Genomic DNA, 20,353 nt, shown 5'->3' with positions numbered 1-20,353 from the left:
GGACAAGGTAAGCAGAGAGATGGACATTCTAAGAAAGAATAAAAAAGAAATGCTAGTGATAAAAAACACTGCAACAGAAATGAAGAATGCCTTTCATGGGTTTACTAGTAGACTGAACATGGCTGATGAAAGAATCTCTGAGTTTGAGACTAGAAACTTCCAAAGCAGAAAAGCAAAGATAAAACAGACTGAAAAAGGACAGAAAATCCAAGAACTGTGGTAAAACTGCAAAAGGTATAACATATGTGCAATGGAAATTTCAGAAGGAGGAGAAAGTGAGAGTGGAACAGAAGAAATATTTGAAGCAATAATAATGGAGAAATTCTACAAATTAATGTCAGACACCAAATCGTAGGTCCAGAAAGCTCAGAGAACACCACACAGGATAAATGTCAAAAACTCTACACCTAAGCATATCATCATATTCAAACTGCAAAAAATCAAAGATAAAGAAAAACTCTTGAAAGAAGCCAGAAGGAAAAACACACGTTCCTGCCTGTTGTCATCCGTTTTCCTGGGAAGAACTCTTCTCCTAGAGCAATGCCCTAGGCCTTAGTTGGAGTATGGTCTCTATAGGTGAAGGCTTTGCTCTCCATCAGCTGTGATTTATAAAAGTGAAACCTTTAAACCTTTTGGGGTAAAAATAACTGTTAAAAGAAGTTCTCCAGAAAAAATGAAAATTATGGGTCAGACACTTGGATTCACATAGCAAAAGGAAGACCATGGGAAAATCAGTAAGTGAATGTAAAATTAAAACTTTTATTTTCTTACACTTAATTAATCTAACAGATAAGTTTGCTAAAAATAATATCAATATGTTCATATATGTGTTTAAATATATATGTTTATATATAAGTGAAATGAATGACAGCAATTATAGAAGGGAAGGGAGGGAGATACTAAAATTCTTTTATTATTATAAGGAACTCACACTATCCATGAAGTGGTACAGTGTTACTTGACAGTGAACTTGGGCCAGGCCTGCTGGCTCATGCCTGTAATTCTAGCACTTTGGGAGGCTAAGGCAAGAGGATCCCTTTAACCCAGGATTTGGAGACACAGCCTGGGCAACATAGAGGAAACCTGTCTCTATTTTAAAAAAGAAAAGAAAATGAATTTGGATTAGTTTTTAATGTATATTGCAAACTCAATTGAATAAATAAAGAAAAGGAGAAAAAATAAGTATAACTGACATGTTTTATGTCAGAGAAAATGGAATCATGTAAAATTCTCAGTTAAGACCACAAGATACAAAAGAACATGAAGATAAAAATAGAAACATAAAACAAGGGCAACAAATGGAAAACAGTATCAAACATTGTAGATATTAGCCCAATCATATCAATAATCACTTTAAGTGGTCACTTTGGCAGTACATATACTAAAATTGGAAAGATACAGAGAAGATTAGCATGTCCATTGTGTAAGGATGACATGCAGATTTGTGAAGCATTCCATATTTTCATGGAAGGAAAAACTAGTACCAGCCACTGCAAAAATACACTGAAGTACAAAAACAAATGACACTATGAAGAAACTGTATCAACTAGTTTGCAAAATAATCAGCTAGCATCATGATGACAGGATCAAATTTACACATAACAATAACCTTAAATGTAAATGGTCTGAATGCCTCAATTAAAAGACTCAGACCGGCAAACTGGATAAAAAGTCAAGACCCATCGGTGTGCTGTATTCAAGAGACCCATCTCACATGCAAAGACACATAGGCTCAAAATAAAGGGATGAAGAAAAATTAACCAAGCAAATGGAAAGCAGAAAAAAGCAGGGGTTGCAATCCTAGTTTCTGACAAAACAGACTTTAAACCAACAAAAATAAAAAAAAAGACGAAGGGCATTACATAATGGTAAAGGAATCAATTCAACAAGAAGAGCTGACAATCCTAAATATATAAGCACCCAATACAGGGGCACCAAGATTCATAAAACAAGTTCTTAGAGACCTACAAAGAGACTCAGACTCCCACACAATAGTAGTGGGAGACTTTAACACTCCATTGTCAGACAGATCAATGAGACAGAAATTTAACAAGTATATTCAGGACTTGAACTCAGCTCTAGATCAGGTGGACCATGTTAGGGTTTGAAGAGAAGGCAAGGGTTAAAGACACACACACACACACACACACACACACACACACACACACACACACACAGGGTAGCTTAACAGCAAATGCAGGTTTTGTGTCCAGCGTAAGACCTACAGAAGTGGGAGACCAGTTTAATGCCAGTGCACACCACTGCTAACAGGCTTGGGCAATTTATCGGCCTGAACGGGCAGGGTCTGGTGGGGCGGGGCAAGGGCTGCTGTCTGGGAAAATGTTGATAACGTGTTCCCATGATGAGGCTGTTCTGGCCCTTGTTTTGGTGGAATGTGGTGTTCCTTGCACTTTCTCCCAGCAGAATATGATAATAGGCAGGCTGTTTCTCATGGCCCACATCTCCAGTGGAATGTTTCACTTTGACCAAGGTCTGCAAAATGGTGGGGGACTCATAAAATGGTGCGGTTTGGACTAACATTCTTACTTTCTGCTTTAATATAAAAGGAAGAGGGGTGTTGTTGATTATCTGGTTCTTTCTGTTGAATAGGGGCACTGTAGTAAGGGTTTGGGTTTTTAAGCAGTGGGTGTCCAACTTCAGAGTTGTTTTCCTGCAGGCACTGATACTGGACTTGGCAGAGGAGAAGGATGGTATCAATGTGTTTCTGGGTGGTTGCCTGGACTAGGGAGTTCAGCCTTCGGGAGATAAAGCAGGATATGAAGGTGAGTATACATGGGCCAATTATTAGTATTAGGAGGAGGAAGACGAGTGACCCTAAGAAAGGGGCAACCTGCTATCCCAGTGCTGAGTGCAGCAGAGACGTTTAGTTCTGCTAACAGGGGAGTTAAGTGTACAGGCCATTGGGTATATGTGGAGGAGGAGGAAATAGGGATTACTAAAGGAACCTGAATGGTTTGGTTGTTAGGCAAAATGTTAATGTTTGGAGATTAAAACACCAGAGTGTATGTTTTTGACTCACCTGCCAGCAGGCAAAGATAAGATTTTTTACCACATAGTGAAAAAGACCAGGGGTTGACAGGCAAGAGTTGTAAGCGAAGGTAGTGAGCCATGAGAAGATGGGGGTTGAATCCTGGACAAACTTTTATCCCAACTTTCTTGTTTCTCTAGGTTGAATAGCTGTTAACAAGGGTAACCCCTGTGAGGACCTGATAGGGAATGTTGGTGGGGGAGAAGGCGAAGGTTGTTTGGTTTTGGAGAGAGATAGAGAAATGGATTTTTGCTAACTAATAGCCATTGTGGTTCTTTTATGGCAGAAGGATATAGGTTGCAGTTGAGGGAACTGTTTGTGCATTTTTTCCAGGGAGAGCCCTTGAGTTGTCTACACGGGGAGCTGTGCCAGCAGCGAGGGGAGGGGTTGGTAAGAGGTTTTTAACAGTTTGAAGAAAGAGGGGAATGTGACTGATTTAAGAGGCAATGTATAAGGTTGACGAAGGGGGCCCAACTGTCAGAGGTTGTGGGTGGGGACTTAGAGTATCCCACAGACAAAGAGGACAAAAGGAGAAAAAGGAGATTTGAGAAGGAGTGAAATTTTGGAAGGTGCCCTGTAGCCATAGCTCCTGGATTAATGTGAGGAATGTGAGTGGACTACCTAGGGATGTGGGGAGGGAATACCAGGAAATATCTGAAACAAGGTATAAGAGAAGATCTGAAATTGGAGGCAGAGAGTGTTATGGACCAGGGCCTTCTGGATTGGCAACTTCTGGAATTCTTGTTAAGCACAGTAAGGTTGGTCCTGTGAAGAAGGAATAATATCTTGGGGATGAGAAAATTTCTGGATATGAATCTTGTGCTCTTTTTAACTTGGAATGGTGTATCCAGTGTGGAAAGGACATTACCTTTGCTGCTGTGGGAGTAGTTAAGATAATCTGGTTAGGACCCATCCATTCAGGTTGGACAGGTTAGGAGGAGGAGCCTGCAATCCAGATGCAGCTCTCTGGTTGTAGGGACAAGGAGGAGTGTTTGGAGGATGGACTTTTAGACTGGGGCATTTGCGTGCTATTAGATGTTGAGTGAGGTGTAATGCCAGCCACGTATCCTGTACAGAAGAGAGAGCAGATACAGGGAGATTCTGGAGGATAAAAGAGCATTTGTACATGAGTTTAAATGGGCTTAGGCTGAGGGGCTTTTGGGGAATGGTTCGCAAATGCATGAGGGCCAATGGGAGAAGTGAAGTCCAGACCATCTTAACGTCTAGGGAGAGTTTGGTTAGTTGTTGTTTTGAAAGAGCATTGGCCCATTTAATTTTACCTAAAGACTGGGAGGAGTAAGGAATATGAAAAGTCCATTTAATGTTTACAGCCTTTGCCAGCTGTTAGTTAAACTGAAACAAATGCTGACCCATTGTCTACTGGATGGAAGAGGGGAGTTTAAACTGGGGGATAATATGGGTGAGGAGAATAGAAGTGATGGTGTGTGCCTTTTTGGTGGTGGTAGGAAAAGCTTTTATCCATCCAGAGAATGTATCTACTATTGTTAGAAGGTACTGAACTTGTTTTACGGGTTACATGTGCGTGAAGTCAATCTGCCAGTCCTGCCCTGCCAGGTGCCCTCAGGCCTGATGTGTGGGGAAAGGGGGTTGTTTGATAGTTTCCTGACAGTAAGTTTGAGTGCAAAGGGAACATGCCTTAGTAATATCTTTGAGATTCACAGCCATGGTAGGAGAATCTATATAAGTTTTTAAGAGCTGGAGTAGGGGGCAATAACTGGCATAAAAATGGTTGTGCACATATGAAAGTACAGAATGTTTCTGGGACTTGTGCAAAAAAATTTATCCTTCCTGAACCATTTATCCTTCCTGAACCATTCCAGCCTGGGTGAGTGAGGTTTGTTTTGCCTGGGTATATACAGGGAGTATGCTGGGAAAAATGGGCAATAATGATTTTTTTTTTTTTTGAGATGGAGTCTTGCTTGTTGCCCAGGCTGGAGTGCAGTGGCATGATTTCGGCTCACTGCAACCTCTGCCTCCTGGGTTCATACAATTGTCCTGCCTCAGCCTCCCACATAGCTGGGACTACAGGTGCCTACCATCACATCTGGCTAATTTTTTGTACTTTTTATTATACTTTAAGTTCTAGGATACATGTGCACAATGTGCAGGTTTGTTATATATGTATACATGTGCCATGTTGGTGTGCTGCACCCATCAACTCATCATTTACATTAGGTATATCTCCTAATGCTATCCCTCCCCCCTCCCCCCTCCCCACAATAGGACCCGGTGTGTGATGCTCCCTTTCCTGTGTCCAAGTGATCTCATTGTTCAGTTCCCACCTATGAGTGAGAACATGCGGTATCTGGTTTTCTGTTCTTGCGACAGTTTGCTGAGAATGATGGTTTCCACCTTCATCCATGTCGCTACAAAGGATGTGAACTCATCCTTTTTTATGACCACATATTGTTCCATGGTGTATATGTGCCACATTTTTAAAATCCAGTGTATCATTGAATCTGAGTGCTCCTGTATTGGGAGCATATATATTTAGGATAGTTAGCTCTTCCTGATGAATTGATCCCTTTACCACTTTGTCTCTTTTGATCCTTGATGGTTTAAAGTCTGTTTTATCAGAGACTAGGATTGCAACCCCTGCTTTTTTTTGTTTTCCATTTGCTTGATAGGTCTTCCTCCATCCCTTTATTTTGAGCCTATGTGTGTCTCTGCATATGAGATAGGCCTCCTGAATACAGCAAACTGATGGGTCTTGACTCTTTATCCAATTTGCCAGTCTGTGTCTTTTAATTGGAGCATTTAGTCCATTTACATTTAAGGTTAATATTGTTATGTGTGAACTTGATCCTGTTATTATGATATTAGCTGGTTATTTTGCTCATTAGTTGATGCAGTTTCTTCCTAGCATTAATGGACTTTACATTTTGACATGTTTTTGCAATGGCTGTTACCTGTTGTTCCTTTCCATGTTTAGTGCTTCCTTCAGGATCTCTTGTAGGGCAGGCCTGGTGGTGACAAAATCTCTAAGCATTTGCTTGTCTGTAAAGGATTTTATTGCTCTTTCACTTATGAAACTTAGTTTGGCTGGATATGAAATTCTGGGTCGAAAATTATTTTCTTTAAGAATGTTGAATATTGGCCCCCACTCTCTTCTGGCTTGTAGAGTTTCTGCCGAGAGATCTGCTGTTAGTCTGATGGGCTTCCCTTTGTGGGTAACCCGACCTTTCTGTCTGGCTGCCCTTAACATTTTTTCCTTCATTTCAACTTTCGTGTATCTGACAATTATGTGTCTTGGAGTTGCTCTTCTCGAGGAATATCTTTGTGGTGTTCTCTGTATTTCCTGAATTTGGATGTTGGCCTACCTTACTAGGTTGGAGAAGTTCTCCTGGATGATATCCTGTAGAATGTTTTCCAACTTGGTTCCATTTTCCCCATCACTTTCAGGCATAGCAATCAGACGTAGATTTGGTCTTTTCACATAATCCCACACTTCTTGGAGGCTTTGTTCATTTCTTTTTACTCTTTTTCCTCCATGCTTCTCTTCTCACTTCATTTCATTCATTTGATCTTCAATCGCTGATACTCTTTCTTCCAGTTGATTGAGTTGGTTACTGAAGCTTGTGCATTTGTCATGTATTTCTCATGTTATGGTTTTCATCTCTATCAGTTCTTTTAAGGTCTTCTCTGCATTGATTATTCTAGTTATCCATTCATCCATTCTTTTTTCAAGGTTTTTAGTTTCTTTGCGCTGGTTACGTAGTTCTCCCTTTAGCTCTGAGAAGTTTGATCCACTGAAGCCTTCTTCTCTCAAGTTGTCAAAGTCATCCTCCATCCAGCTTTGTTCCGTTGCTGGCGATGAGCTGCATTCCTTTGGAGGGGGAGATGTGCTCTGATTTTTTGAATTTCCAGCTTTTCTGCACTGCCTTGTCCCCATCTTTGTGGTTTTACCTGCCTTTGGTCTTTGATGATGGTGATGTACTGATGGGGTTTTGGTGTGGGTGTCCTTTCTGTTTGCTAGTTTTCCTTCTAACAGTCAGGGCCCTCAGTTGTAGGTCTGTTGGAGTTTGCTTGAGGTCCACTCCAGACCCTGTTTGCCTGGGTATCAGCATCGGAGGCTGCAGACTATAGAATATTGCTGAACAGCGAGTGTTGCTGTCTGATTTTTGCTCTGGAAGCTTCATCTCAGGGGTGTACCCCACCATGTGAGGTGTGAGGTGTCAGTCTGCACCTAGTGGGGGATGTCTCCCAGTTAGGCTACTCAGGGGTCAGGGATCCACTTGAGCAGGCAGTCTGTCCGTTCTTGGATCTCAACCTCCTTGCTGGGAGATCCACTGCTCTCTTCAAAGCTGTCAGACAGGGGCATTTACCTCTGCCGAGTTTTCTGGTGCTTTTTGTTTAGGTATGCCCTATCCCCAGAGGAGGAGTCTACAGAGGCAGGCAGGCCTCCTTGAGCTGCAGTGGCGTCCACCCAATTTGAGCTTCCCCCATCTTTGTTTACCCACTTAAGCCTCAGCAATGGTGGGCGCCCCTCCCCCAGCCTCGCTGCTACCTTGCAGTTAGATCTCAGACTGCTGTGCTAGCAATGAGGGAGGCTCCGTGGGCGTGGGACCCTCTGGGCCAGGTGTGGGATATAATCTCCTGGTGTGCCATTTGCTAAGACCCTTGGTAAAGCGCAGTATTGGGATGGGAGTTACCCGATTTTCCAGGTGTTGTGTGTCTCAGTTCCCCTGGCTAGGGAAAGGGATTCCCTTCCCCCTTGCGCTTCCCAGGTGAGGCGATGCCTCGCCCTGCTTCAGCTCTTGCTGGTCGGGCTGCAGCAGCGGACCAGCACCGATTGCCCGGCACTCCCCCAGTGAGATGAACCCGGTACCTCAGTTGAAAATGCAGAAATCACCCGTTTTCTGTGTCACTCACGCTGCAAGCTGGAGGCTGGAGCTGTTCCTATTCAGCCATCTTGGGCGTGCCCCCTAATTTTTTGTATTTTTAGTAGAGACAGGGTTTCACCATGTTAGCTAGGATGGTCTCGACCTCCTGACCTCGTGATCCATCTGCCTCGGCCTCCCAAAGTGTTGGGATTACAGGTGTGAGCCAGTGGACCTGGCCAATGATGGGGTTTTAAGAGCTGCCTGCTGGACTGCCATATTTGCTAAAACCTTTCTCTTGGTTATGGTATTTGTAGCCTTTTGGTGTCCCTTACAATGGATAATGGCAGTCTGTAGTTGAGTTTAGCCGCCTCCAGCAGCTTGTGTATGAGTTTGATTTTCCTATGGGTGTTCCTTTTGTAGTTAGAAAACCCCTTGCCTGCCAGATTAAGGTGTGAGAGTGTAGGATATGATATGCATATTTTGAATTGATGTAAATGTTAACACTCCCTTTGCTAGGATGAGGGACCTGGTTAGGGCAACCAGCTTTGCCTGTTTAGAGGTAGTTCTGCCTGTTGAGAGGTAATTCTGCCTTTGGGAGATAGTATGGGGTGAAAGAACATTGAATTCTAGGAGTTTATTTTCAGCAATGATAGTGTAGCCAGCTGCTGGCCATGGCTCCCTAAAAGAGCTTCCATTAATGAACCATGTAAGTGTTTTCCTGCAAAGGGGCTTCTGAGATGTTTTGGAAGGGGGAGAAAAGGGAGTTCAAGAGGTTCAGGAAGGAGTAATAGAGCTCAGAGCTGGAGGTATTTACAGGTAGGAGGGTGGCTAGCTTGAGAGCTTTACATCTCTGGAAGGTGATTAGAGAGTTTCCTATGAATAAGGCATGCACCTGCTGTAAATGGGATGATGGGAGGTATAGAAGAGATTGGTGGCTTATGAAGTTCTGTAGGTTATGGGAAGATGTAGGTTGGTAGAGAGTGAGTTTCTGTGCCTATGAGGCCAGCAATGTGGCTGCACCCAATAGTTTTAGGCAGGGTGGCCAGCCTTGGATGACAGAGTCCAGTTGTTTTGAGAGGTATGCAGTGGCTTGTGGGGCATTGCCATATGTTTGGTAGAGTAGTCCAAGAGCAAGGGCTTGGTCACAATGTATATACAGAGGAAAGAGCTTGGTGTGGTTGGGCAGTCTCAGTACTGGGACCATTTTAGGCATTTTTTCAGTTTTTGAAGTGGGAGTTGATGGGGCAAGCTGGGTTCAGGGGTTCTAGGATGGGCCCATGTGAGGCCATGTAGAGTGGCTTGGTCAGCAAGTTGAAGTTGGAAATCCACAGTCAGAATTATCCCACAAGGCCCAAGAAGGAGAGGAGGTCCTTTGAAGGGGCATGTCCCAAATTAGCTCCTTGCATTGGATTGGGATGGCTGGAGAGTTAGGGATTAGGACAAGTCCAAGGTAAGTAACCTGGGTTTGGGCTACCTGAGCCTTTGTGGGTGAGACCAAATATCCTCAGCTATGGAGGAAGTTTAAAAGGTGTGTTGCATGGACAGATGGAGGGGCTACAGAGAAGGAGGTTATTGACGTATTAGAGGAGGGTGCTAGGAGCAAGGGGAAGTTCAGCCTAGTCCTTGGTGAGGACCTGTCCAAATAAGTGGGTGCTATCTCAGAACCCCTGTGGAAGTACAGTCCATGTTAGTTGGATGGATGTTTGAGTATCAGGATCTGACTAAGTGAAACCAAAAAAACTTTGAGAAGCCAGATTTAAGGGAATAGTGAAAAAGGCATCATTTAAATCCAATATAGAGAAGTGTGGGGTAGATGGGGGAATATGGGAAAGTACAGTGTATGGCTTGGGGACCACCAGATGGATTGGCACCACTGCCTGGTTTACAAATCAGAGATCCTGGATAAAGTGGTAAGATCCCATCTGTTTTTGACAACCACGATGGGGTGTTGTGGGAAGACTTTACAGGCTTGAGAATTTGAGCTTGTAAAAGTTTACAGGTAATAGGTTTGAGGCCCCTGAGGCTGGCTGGGTTAAGGGGATATTGAGACTGACGAAGGAAAATGGACGGGTTTTGGAGGGTTATTTTAACTGGGATGTGATGTGTGGCCATTGTGGGTTTAGAAACATTCCAAACTTTAGGATTGACAGAAAGTAACAGAGTGGATAATGAGAATGAAGGGGGGGGAGAGGGAAGAATCTGGCCTGGAGAGTAAAATAAAATGGGTAGAATCGCCGGAGACAAATTGTATGGAGGTGTGGAATTTACTTAATATGTCCTGCCTCAAGATAGGGGTAGGGCACTGAGGGTTAACCAGGAAGGAGTGGGTAAAGGGAGTGTTAAATGGGTGCGTAAGTGGAAAACAAAAAAAGTGAGTTGTTGTAATCCTAATCTCTGATAAAACAGAATTTAAACCAACAGAGATCAAAAGAGACAAAGAAGGCCATTACATAATGGTAAAGGGATCAACTCAACAAGAAGAGCTAACTATCCTAAATATATATGCACCCAATATGGGAGCACTTAGATTCATAAAGCAAGTCCTTAGAGACTTACAAAGAGACTTAGACCCCCACAGAATAATAATGTGTGACTTTAAAACCCCACTGTCAACATTAGACAGATCAACGAGACAGAAAGTTAACAAGGATATCCAGGAATTGAACTCAGCCCTGCGCCAAGCAGACCTAATAGACATCTGCAGAACTCTCCACCCCAAATCAACAGAATATACATTCTTCTCAGCACCACATTGCACTTATTCCAAAATTGACCACATAGTTGGAAGTAAAGCACTCCTCAGCAAATGGAAAAGAACAGAAATTATCACAAACTGTCTCTCAGACCACAGTGCAATTAAACTAGAACTCAGGACTAAGAAACTCAATCAGAACCGCTCAACTACATGGAAACTGAACAACCTGCTCCTGAATGACTACTGGGTACATAACGAAATGAAGGCAGAAATAAAGATGTTCTTTGAAACCAATGAGAACAAAGATACAACATACCAGAATCTCTGGGACACATTTAAAGCAGTGTGTAGAGGGAAATTTATAGCACTAATGTCCACAAGAGACAGTAGGAAAGATCTAAAATTGTCACCCTAACATCACAATTGAAAGAACTAGAGAAGCAAGAGCAAAATACATTCAAAAGCTAGCAGAAGGCAAGAAATAACTAAGAGCAGAACTGAAGGAGATAGAGACACAAAAATCCCTTCAAAAAATCAATGAATCCAGGAGCTGGATTTTTGAAAAGATCAACAAAATTGATAGACTGCTAGCAAGATTAATAAAGAAGAAAAGAGAGGAGAATCAAATAGACGCAATAAAAAATGATAAAGGGGATATCACCACCAACCCCAAAGAAATACAAACTACCATCAGAGAATACTATAAACACCTCTATGCAAATAAGCTAGAAAACCTAGAAGAAATGGATAAACTCCTGGATACATACACTTTCCCAAGACTAAACCAGGAAGAAGTTGAATCCCTGAATAGAACAATAACAGGCTTTGAAATTGAGGCAATAATTAATAGCATACCAACCAAAACAGTCCAGGACCAGATGGATTCATAGCCAAATTCTACCAGAGGTACAAGGAAGAGTTGGTACCATTCCTTCTGAAACTATTCCAATCAATAGAAAAAGAGGGAATCCTCCCTAACTCATTTTATGAGGCCAGCATCATCCTGACACCAAAGCCTGGCAGAGATACAGCAAAAAAAGAGAATTTTAGGACAATATCCCTGATGAACATCGATGCAAAAATCCTCAGTAAAATACTCGCAAACTGAATCCAGCAGCACATCAAAAAGCTTATCCACCATGATCAAGTGGGCTTCATTCCTGGGATGCAAGGCTGGTTCAACATATGCAAATCAGTAAACATAATCCAGCATATAAACAGAACCAAAGACAAAAAACACATGCTTATTTCAATAGATGCAGAAAGGGCCTTTGACAAAATTCAACAGCCCTTCGTGCTAAAAGTTCTCAATAAATTCGATATTGAGGGAACATATCTGAAAATAATAAGAGCGATTTATGACAAACCCACAGCCAATATCATACTGAATGGGCAAAAACTGGAAGCATTCCCTCTGAAAACTGGCACAAGATAGGGATGCCCTCTCTCACCACTCCTATTCAACATAGTGTTGGAAGTTCTGACCAGGGCAATCAGGCAGGAGAAAGAAATAAAGGGTATTCAATGAGGAAAAGAGGAAATCAAATTGCCCCTGTTTGCAGATGACATGATTGTATATTTAGAAAACCCCATCGTCTCAGCCCCAAATTTCTCTAAGCTGGTAAGCAACTTCCAAAAATTTTAAGGATGCAAAATTAATGTGCAAAAATCACAAGCATTCCTATACACCAATAACAGATAAACAGAGAGCCAAATCAGGAATGAACTCCCATTCACAATTTCTTCAAATAGAATAAAACACCTAGGAATCCAACTTACAAGGGATATGAAGGACCTCTTCAAGGAGAACGACAAACTACTGCTCAACGAAATAAAAGAGGACACAAACAAATGGAAGAACACTCCATGCCCATGGATAGGAAGAATCAATATCGTGAAAATGGCCATACTGCCCAAGGAAATTTATAGATTCAGTGCCATCCCCATTAAGCTACCAATGAGTTTCTTGACAGAATTGAATAAAACTACTTTAAAGTTCGTATGGAACCAAAAAAGAGCCCACATTGTCAAGACAATCCTAAGCAAAAAGAACAAAGCTGGAGGCATCACGCTACCTGTCTTCAAACTATACTACAAGGCTACAGTAACCAAAACAGCATGGTACTGGTACCAAAACAGAGATATAGACCAATGGAACAGAACAGAGTCCTCAGAAATAATACCACACATCTACAGCCATCTGATCTTTGACAAACCTGACAAAAACAAGAAATGGGGAAAGGATTCCCTATTTAATAAATGGTGCTGGGAGAACTGGCTAGCCATATGTAGAAAGCTGAAACTGTATCCCTTCCTTACACCTTATACAAAAATTATTTCTAGATGGATTAGAGACTTAAATGTTAGACCTAAAACCATTAAAACTCTAGAATACCTAGGCAATACCATTCACGACATAGGCATGGACAAGGACTTCATGTCTAAAACACCAAAAGCAACAGCAGCAAAAGCTAAAATTGACAAATGGGATCTCATTAAACTAAAGAGCTTCTGCACAGCAAAATAAACTACCATCAGAGTGAGCAGGCAACCTACAGAATGGGAGAAAATTTTTGCAATCTACTCATCTGACAAAGGGCTAATATCCAGAATCTACAAAGAACTCAAACAAATTTACCAGAAAAAAACAGCCCCATCAAAAAGTGTCAAAGGATATGAACAGCACTTCTCAAAAGAAGACATTTATACAGCCAACAGACACATGAAAAAACGCTAATCATCACTTGCCATCAGAGAAATGCTAATCAAAACCACAATGAGATACCATCTCACACCTGTTAGAATGGCAATCATTAAAAAGTCAGGAAACAACAGGTGCTGGAGAGGGTGAGGAGAAATAGGAACACTTTTACACTGTTGGTAGGACTGTAAACCAGTCCAACCATTGTGGAAGACAGTGTGGCAATTCCTCAAGGATCTAGAAGTAGAAATACCATTTGACCCAGCCATCTCATTACTGGGTATATACCCAAAGGATTATAAATCATGCTGCTATAAAGACACATGCATACGTATGTTTATTGTGTCACTATTCACAATAGCAAAGACTTGGAACCAACCCAAATGTCCATCAGTGACAGACTGGATTAAGAAAATGTGGCACTATACACCATGGAATACTATGCAGCCACAAAAAAGGATGAGTTCATATCCTTTGTAGGGACATGGATGCGGCTGGAAACCATCATTCTCAGCAAACTTTCGCAAGAAAAGAAAACCAAACACCGCATATTCTCACACTTATGTGGGAACTGAACAATGAGATCACTTGGACTCGGGAAGGGGAACATCACACACCCGGGCGTATCATGAGGGGGAGGGGGGAGGGATTGCATTGGGATTTATACCTGATGTAAATGACGAGTTGATGGGTGCTGATGAGTTGATGGGTGCAGCACACCAACATGGCACAAGTATACATATGTAACAAACCTCCACGTTTTGCACATGTACCCTAGAACTTAAAGTATAATAATAAAAAAATAGGTTGCATAATAGAGGACCAATCTCTTTATGCCTAGAGGGGAGTTTGTGAACTCCCATAATAGAGACAGAAGAACTGAGAAAGGTTCCAGAATATTCTGGTAAAACTGAGTAACTAGCCCCCATATCTAATAGGAAAGATATGGGCTGACCAGAGACTGACAGCATTACCCTGGGTTCTGAGGCAGTAGTGGCGACGGGCCAATGGATTCTGGGCCCTGTCAGTCTTCAGTTAGAGGTGGTGAAGCGGGATGAAGGGTTTGACTGAGCACAGTCCAACTTCCAGTGTTTTCTTTTTTTTGTTTGTTTGTTTTTTTTTTTCTTTTTTTTTTGAGACAGCATTTTGCTCTTGTCACACAGGCTGGTGTGCAATGGCATGATCTCATCCTCCTGGGTTCCAGTGATTCTCCTGCCTCAGCCTCCTGACTAGCTGGGATACAGGCAGTTACCACCATGCCGAGCTAATTTTTGTATTTTTAGTAGAGACGGGGTTTCACCATGTTGGCCAGATTGGTCTCAAATTCCTGACCTCTGGTGATCCACCTGCCTTGGCCTCCCAAAGTGCTGGGATTATAGGCATGAGCTACTGTGCTTGGCCCAGTGTTTCTTGACACCACAGATAGGGTAAGGTTTTGAGAGTGGCCTGGGATTAGGGCAGGCTTTTGCTCAGTGATCCTGTTGGCCACACTAAAAACAGGCTTCTGGCAGTGACTGTTGCAAAGCTGAGGACTTCTGCATGCATTGGGAACCCTGTTGAATGACAGCTGCCAGCATCTGGTATTTAGCCTGGTGTCTTAGTTTTTGGGTTTTTAGTTCTTCCTCTCTATTGTTAAAGACCTTAAGGCCACTTTGATTAAGTCTATTTGGGAGGTTTGAGGGCTATTCTCCAATTTTAAAAATTTCTTTTGGATGTCTGGGACTGACTGAGAGATGAAGTGTAAATGGAGGTAGATTCTGCCCTTATTGGTATTAGGGATTGATGTGGTATATTTAGTCATGGCCTTTGAAAGGTGGGAGAGGAAAAGAGCGGGGGTGGCTTTATTTATGCCAGCTAAGAGACTTGATATTATATGGCCTTGTTGCTGTCTGTCTGCAGAAGTTGCCTGATAATCCCAATTGGGGTTAGTTCTGGGGACAGCTAGGATCTCTACTGGGTTATGGGCAGCATCTTGTTGGTGGAGGTTGTTTGCATGGGCCTGGGCATTCATCCATATGTGTCCCCTGTCCTCCAGGGTGAGGGTGGAGGAGAGGATTACATATATGTTGTGCTAGGTAAGGTTATAAGTTTGAGTGACACAAAGAAATTCCTTGTGGAAAGACGTGGGATCCGTTGAAAAGGAGCCAATTATCTTTTTAAGCTGGGAGAGGATGGCTAGGGCGAAGGGAACATGAGCTGGGATTATGCCTTTGACCCTTTCCACCTCCTGCAAGGAAAGGACTTTGGAAGGCCTTTGGGTGTGTGCCTGGTTTTCAGTGAAAGGGGGTTGGGTGTGAGAGCTGATTTGCCATGGAGAAGGCAAAGGGGGATGGAGGACAAAAGTAAGAGGGTGGAGGAGCTGGAGCCAAAGGAGAATAAGGAGGGGATGGTGGTGGGAGGGGGACCGAGGGAGGGGGATTGTTTACCAGGTTGAAATTAGAGGAGGGATTGTCCAGAGGAGGAGGTAATTTGCAGGTTTTTCATTGAGGAGGAGGATTTGAAAAGCTGAACATGATTGGCAGAGAGAGAGAGAGCCACAAACAGAGATAAGCAAATCACCTTGGATCATTTACCATTGTGTTGGAGGAAGTTTTTTAGATTATGTTGAATTTGGAAATTGAATGTTTTGTTTTTTGGCCATTGACTATTGTTGTCCATTTTACACTGGGGCTAGGCAACATAACAGAGGAAAGTAAGGCATTCTGTTTTAATGGAATACACCAAGCCCTCGGCTTGGAGGATCCAGATGAGACATTTGAGACGAGTGAATAAGGTATTCAGTTTTAATGGAGTCCACCAAGCCCTGGGCTGGGAGGATCCAGATGAGTCACCCGAGAGTGGTGTCTTGAGGTGGTTTGAGGATACTTGCCCCATACTGGTGGCTGGAAGGGTGAGAAATTTAGAAGAGGGGTGTGAGTACCCCAGAGGGGAGTGAATACTCCAAAGGAAAGTGAGTACCCTGGAGGGGAGTGAATACCCCAATTCCTCCTGGGAGAAGGGACACAGGAGAGCTGACGCATCCCCACACCTCTTTGCAGTCCCCCAGAGGCCGGAGCGGCTGGAGTGGTGAGCATTCAAGGGTGCCACCTGAGAAGGCAGGCCATGGTCTCCTGGTGACAGAGGAGACCTCTCACCCAGACTTGGGATTTTCTGGTGAACCATCAGAAATAGAGAGGAATCTGGAAAGGAGGAAAAGAGAGACTCACCCACTAATTGGAGATCGGTGTTGGATGTGATGTCCAGCAATGGGGATGATCCTTGTCATAGCCACCCAGGAAAGAGAAAGAAAGAAAAAAGAGGATGGAGGGTTTGATCAGGATCTAGAGGTCAGCCCAGGGTTGGAGAAGATGAGAGAATAAGGGGAGCAGGTCTGGGAACAGGGAGTCTACTCAGGATCTGGAAGCAGTCCTGGGTCTAGTTTTTGCTGCTTGCTGCTTTCCAGGTTGCAAGAGAAGACTTACCTGTTTAGAACCCAATCCCCATCCCAGGTTTTGACACCAAAATGTTAGGTTTTGAAGGGAAGGCGAGAGTTAAAGAAAGACAGACACATAGAGAGAGGGCAGCTTAATGGCAACACAGGTATATTGCAAAAACCTGTGAAGGTGGGGGACCAGCTTAATGCCAGAGCCTACAGTGGCTTATAGGTTTGGGCAATTTATAGGCCTGGGTAGGAGGGAACTGTGGGGGCATGGCTTGCTGCCTGGAAAAATGTTGATAACCTGTTCCCAGGATGAGGTTGTTCTGGCCCTTGTTCTGGAAGAATGTGGTGTTCCTTGTACTTTCTCTCAGCAGAATATGATAAGAGGCAGGTTGTTTCTCATAGTCCAAACTACCATGGAATGTTTCACTTTGATCAAGATCTGCAAAATGGCAGGCAGCTTACAAAATGGTGCAATTTGGACTAACAGACCTGCTAGATATCTACAGAACTCTTCATCCAAAAACCACAGAATATACATTCTTATCAGTGCCTCATGGCACTTACTCTAAAATCGATCACATAATTGGAAATAAAACACTCCTCAGCTAATGCAAAAGAACTGAAGTAATAATAAACAGTTTCTCAGACCACAGGGCAATCAAATTAGAACTCAAGATTAAGAAACTCACTCAAAACCACACAACTACATGGAAATTGAACACCCTGCTCCTGAATGACTACTGGGTAAACAATGAAATAAAGGCAGAAATCAAGAAGTTCTTTGAAACCAATGAGAACAAAAAGACAACATACCAGAATCTCTGGGACACAGCTAAAGCAGTATTAACACGGACATTTATAGCACTAAATGCCCACATCAGAAAGTTCAAAAGATCACAAATCGACATCCTAACATCACAACTAAAAGAACTAGAGAAGCAAGAGCAAACAAATCCAAACACTAGCAAAAGACAAGAAATAACTAAGATCAGAGTGGAACTGAAGGAGATAGACACACACACATACACACACACACACACACACACACACACAAAGCCTTCAAAAATCAATGAATCCAGGAGCTTGTTTTCTTGAAAAAAATAATAAAATAGATAGACTGCTAGCTAGACTAATAAAGAAGAAAAGAGAGAAGAATCAAATAGATACAATAAAAAAATGGTAAAGGGGATATCACCACTAACCCTGCAGAAATGCAAACAACCATCAGAGAATGCTATAAACACCTCTACACAAATAAACCAGAAAATCTAGAAGAAACTGATACATTCCTGGGCACATACACCCTCCCAAGACTAAACCAGGAAGCAGTTGAATCCCTGAATAGACAAATAACAAGTTATAAAATTGAGGCAGTAATAAAGTCTACCAACCAAAAAAAGCCAAGGACTAGACAGAATTACAGCCAAATTCTACCAGAGGTACAAAGAAGAGCTAGTACCACTCCTTCTGAAACTATTCTAAACAATGGAAAAGGAGGGACTTCTCTGTAACTAATTTTATAAGGCCAACGTCACCCTGATAACAAAACCTGGCAGAGATACAACAACAAAAGAAAACTTCAGGCCAATATCCTTGATGAACATCAATGCAAAAATCTTAAGTAACATTCAGCGGCATATCAAAAAGCTTATCCACCATGATCAAGTCAGCTTCATCTCTGGGATATAAGGCTGGTTCAACATACACAAATGAATAAATGTAATTCATCACATAAACAGAACAAATGACAAAAACCACATTATTATCTCAATAGATGCAGAAAAGGCCTTCAATAGAATTCAACATCCCTTTATGTTGAAAATTCTCAGCAAACTAAGTATTGATGAAACATATATCAAAATAATAAGAGCTATTTATCACAAACCCACACCCAATATCACACTGAATGGGCAAAAGCATTCCTTTTGAAAACTGGCACAAGACAAGGATGCCTTCTCTCACCACTTCTATTTAACATAGTATTGGAAGTTCTGACCAGGGCAATCAGGCAAGATAAAGAAATAAAGGGCATTCAAATAGGCATAGAGGAAGTATAAATGTCTCTGTTTGCAGACAACATGATTCTATATCGAGAAAATCCCATAGTCTCAGTCCCAAATCTCCTTAAGCTGTTAACCAACTTCAGCAAAGTCTCAGGATACAAAATCGAATGTGCAAAAATCACAAACATTCCTATACACCAACAATAGACAATTAGCCAAATCATGAATGAACTCCCTTTCATAACTGCTACAAAGAGAATAAAATACTTAGGAATACAACTAACAAGGAATGTGAAGAACCTCTTCAAGGAGAACTACAAACCACTGCTCAAGAAAATAAGAGAGGACAGAAACAAATGGAAAAACATCCCATGATCATGAATAGGAAGAATCAATATTGTGAAAATGGCCATACTACCCAAAGTAATTTATAGATTCAATGTTATTCCCATTAAATTACCATGATATTCTTCACAAAAGTAAAAAAAAAAAAAAAAAGGTACTTTAAAATTTATATGGAATCAGAAAAGAGCCTTTACAGCCAAGACAATTCTAAGCCAAAAGAACAAACCTGGAGGCATGCTACTCGACTTCAAACTATACTACAAAGCTTAAGTAACCAAAACAGCATGGTACTGGTACCAAAACAAACACATAGACCAATGGAATAGGATAGAGACCTCAGAAATAAGCCCACACATCTACAACCATCTGATCTTCAACAAACTTGAGAAAAACAAGCAACGGGGAAAGGATTTCCTATTTAATAAATAGTGCTGGAAAAACTGGCTAGCTATATGCAGAAAATTGAAACTGAACCCCTTCCTTACACCATATAAAAAATTAACTCAAGATGAATTAAAAAGTTAAATGTAAAACCCCAAACTATAAAAATCCTACAAGAAAATCTCAGCAATACAATTCAGGACATAGGCGCGGGAAAATATTCCATGACTATAACATCAAAAGCAATTGCAACAAAAGCAAAAATTGACAAATGGGTCCTAATTAAACTAAAGAGCTTCTGTATAGCAAAAGAAACTATCATCAGAGTGAACAGACAACCTATCGAGTAGGAGAAAATTTTTGCAATCTATCCATCTGATAAAGGTCTAATACCCAGAATCTATAAGTAACTTAAACAAATTCACAAGAAAAAGACAATCCCATCAAAAAGTGGGCAAAGGACATGAAGAAACACTTATCAAAAGAAGACATTTATTCAGCCAACAAACATATGATAAGAAAGCTCAACATCACTGATCATTAGAGAAATGTAAATCAAAACCACAATGAGATACCATCTCACACCAGTCAGAATGATGATTATTAAGAAGTCAAGAAACAACAGATGCTGGTGAGGCTGTGGAGAAATAGAAATGCTTTTATACTGTCGGTGGGAATGTAAATTAGTTTAACCATTGTAGAAGACAGTTTGGTGATTCCTCAAGGATCTAGAACCAGAAATATTATTTGATCCAGCAATCCCATTATTGGGTATATACCCAAAGGAATATAAATCATTCTATTATAAAGATACATGCATGTGTATGTTCACTGCAGCACTATTCACAATAGTGAAGACATGGAATCAACCCAAATGCCCATCAATGATAGACTGGATAAAGAAAATGTGGTAT

At 41.8% G+C, this 20,353-nt stretch overlaps 1 protein-coding gene and 1 non-coding gene across 2 annotated transcripts in view; both read left to right on the top strand.

Annotated features, from left to right (window-relative positions):
• UPRT (uracil phosphoribosyltransferase homolog) overlaps window positions 1-20,353 on the top strand; it is a 173,238-nt gene that overhangs the window by 67,218 nt on the left and 85,667 nt on the right. The gene's annotated exons all lie outside the window — the stretch shown is intronic.
• LOC115898824 lies at window positions 1,358-1,464 on the top strand. The gene has a single exon (XR_004058489.1). It is a non-coding gene; the product is annotated as a U6 spliceosomal RNA (small nuclear RNA).

The sequence above is a fragment of the Rhinopithecus roxellana genome, chromosome 7 (assembly GCF_007565055.1).
Source record: "Rhinopithecus roxellana isolate Shanxi Qingling chromosome 7, ASM756505v1, whole genome shotgun sequence".
Classification (NCBI taxonomy): Eukaryota; Metazoa; Chordata; class Mammalia; order Primates; family Cercopithecidae; genus Rhinopithecus; species Rhinopithecus roxellana.
The sequence above is the reverse complement of the archived record's forward strand: the minus strand, read 5'-3'. Positions and strand labels throughout refer to the sequence as shown.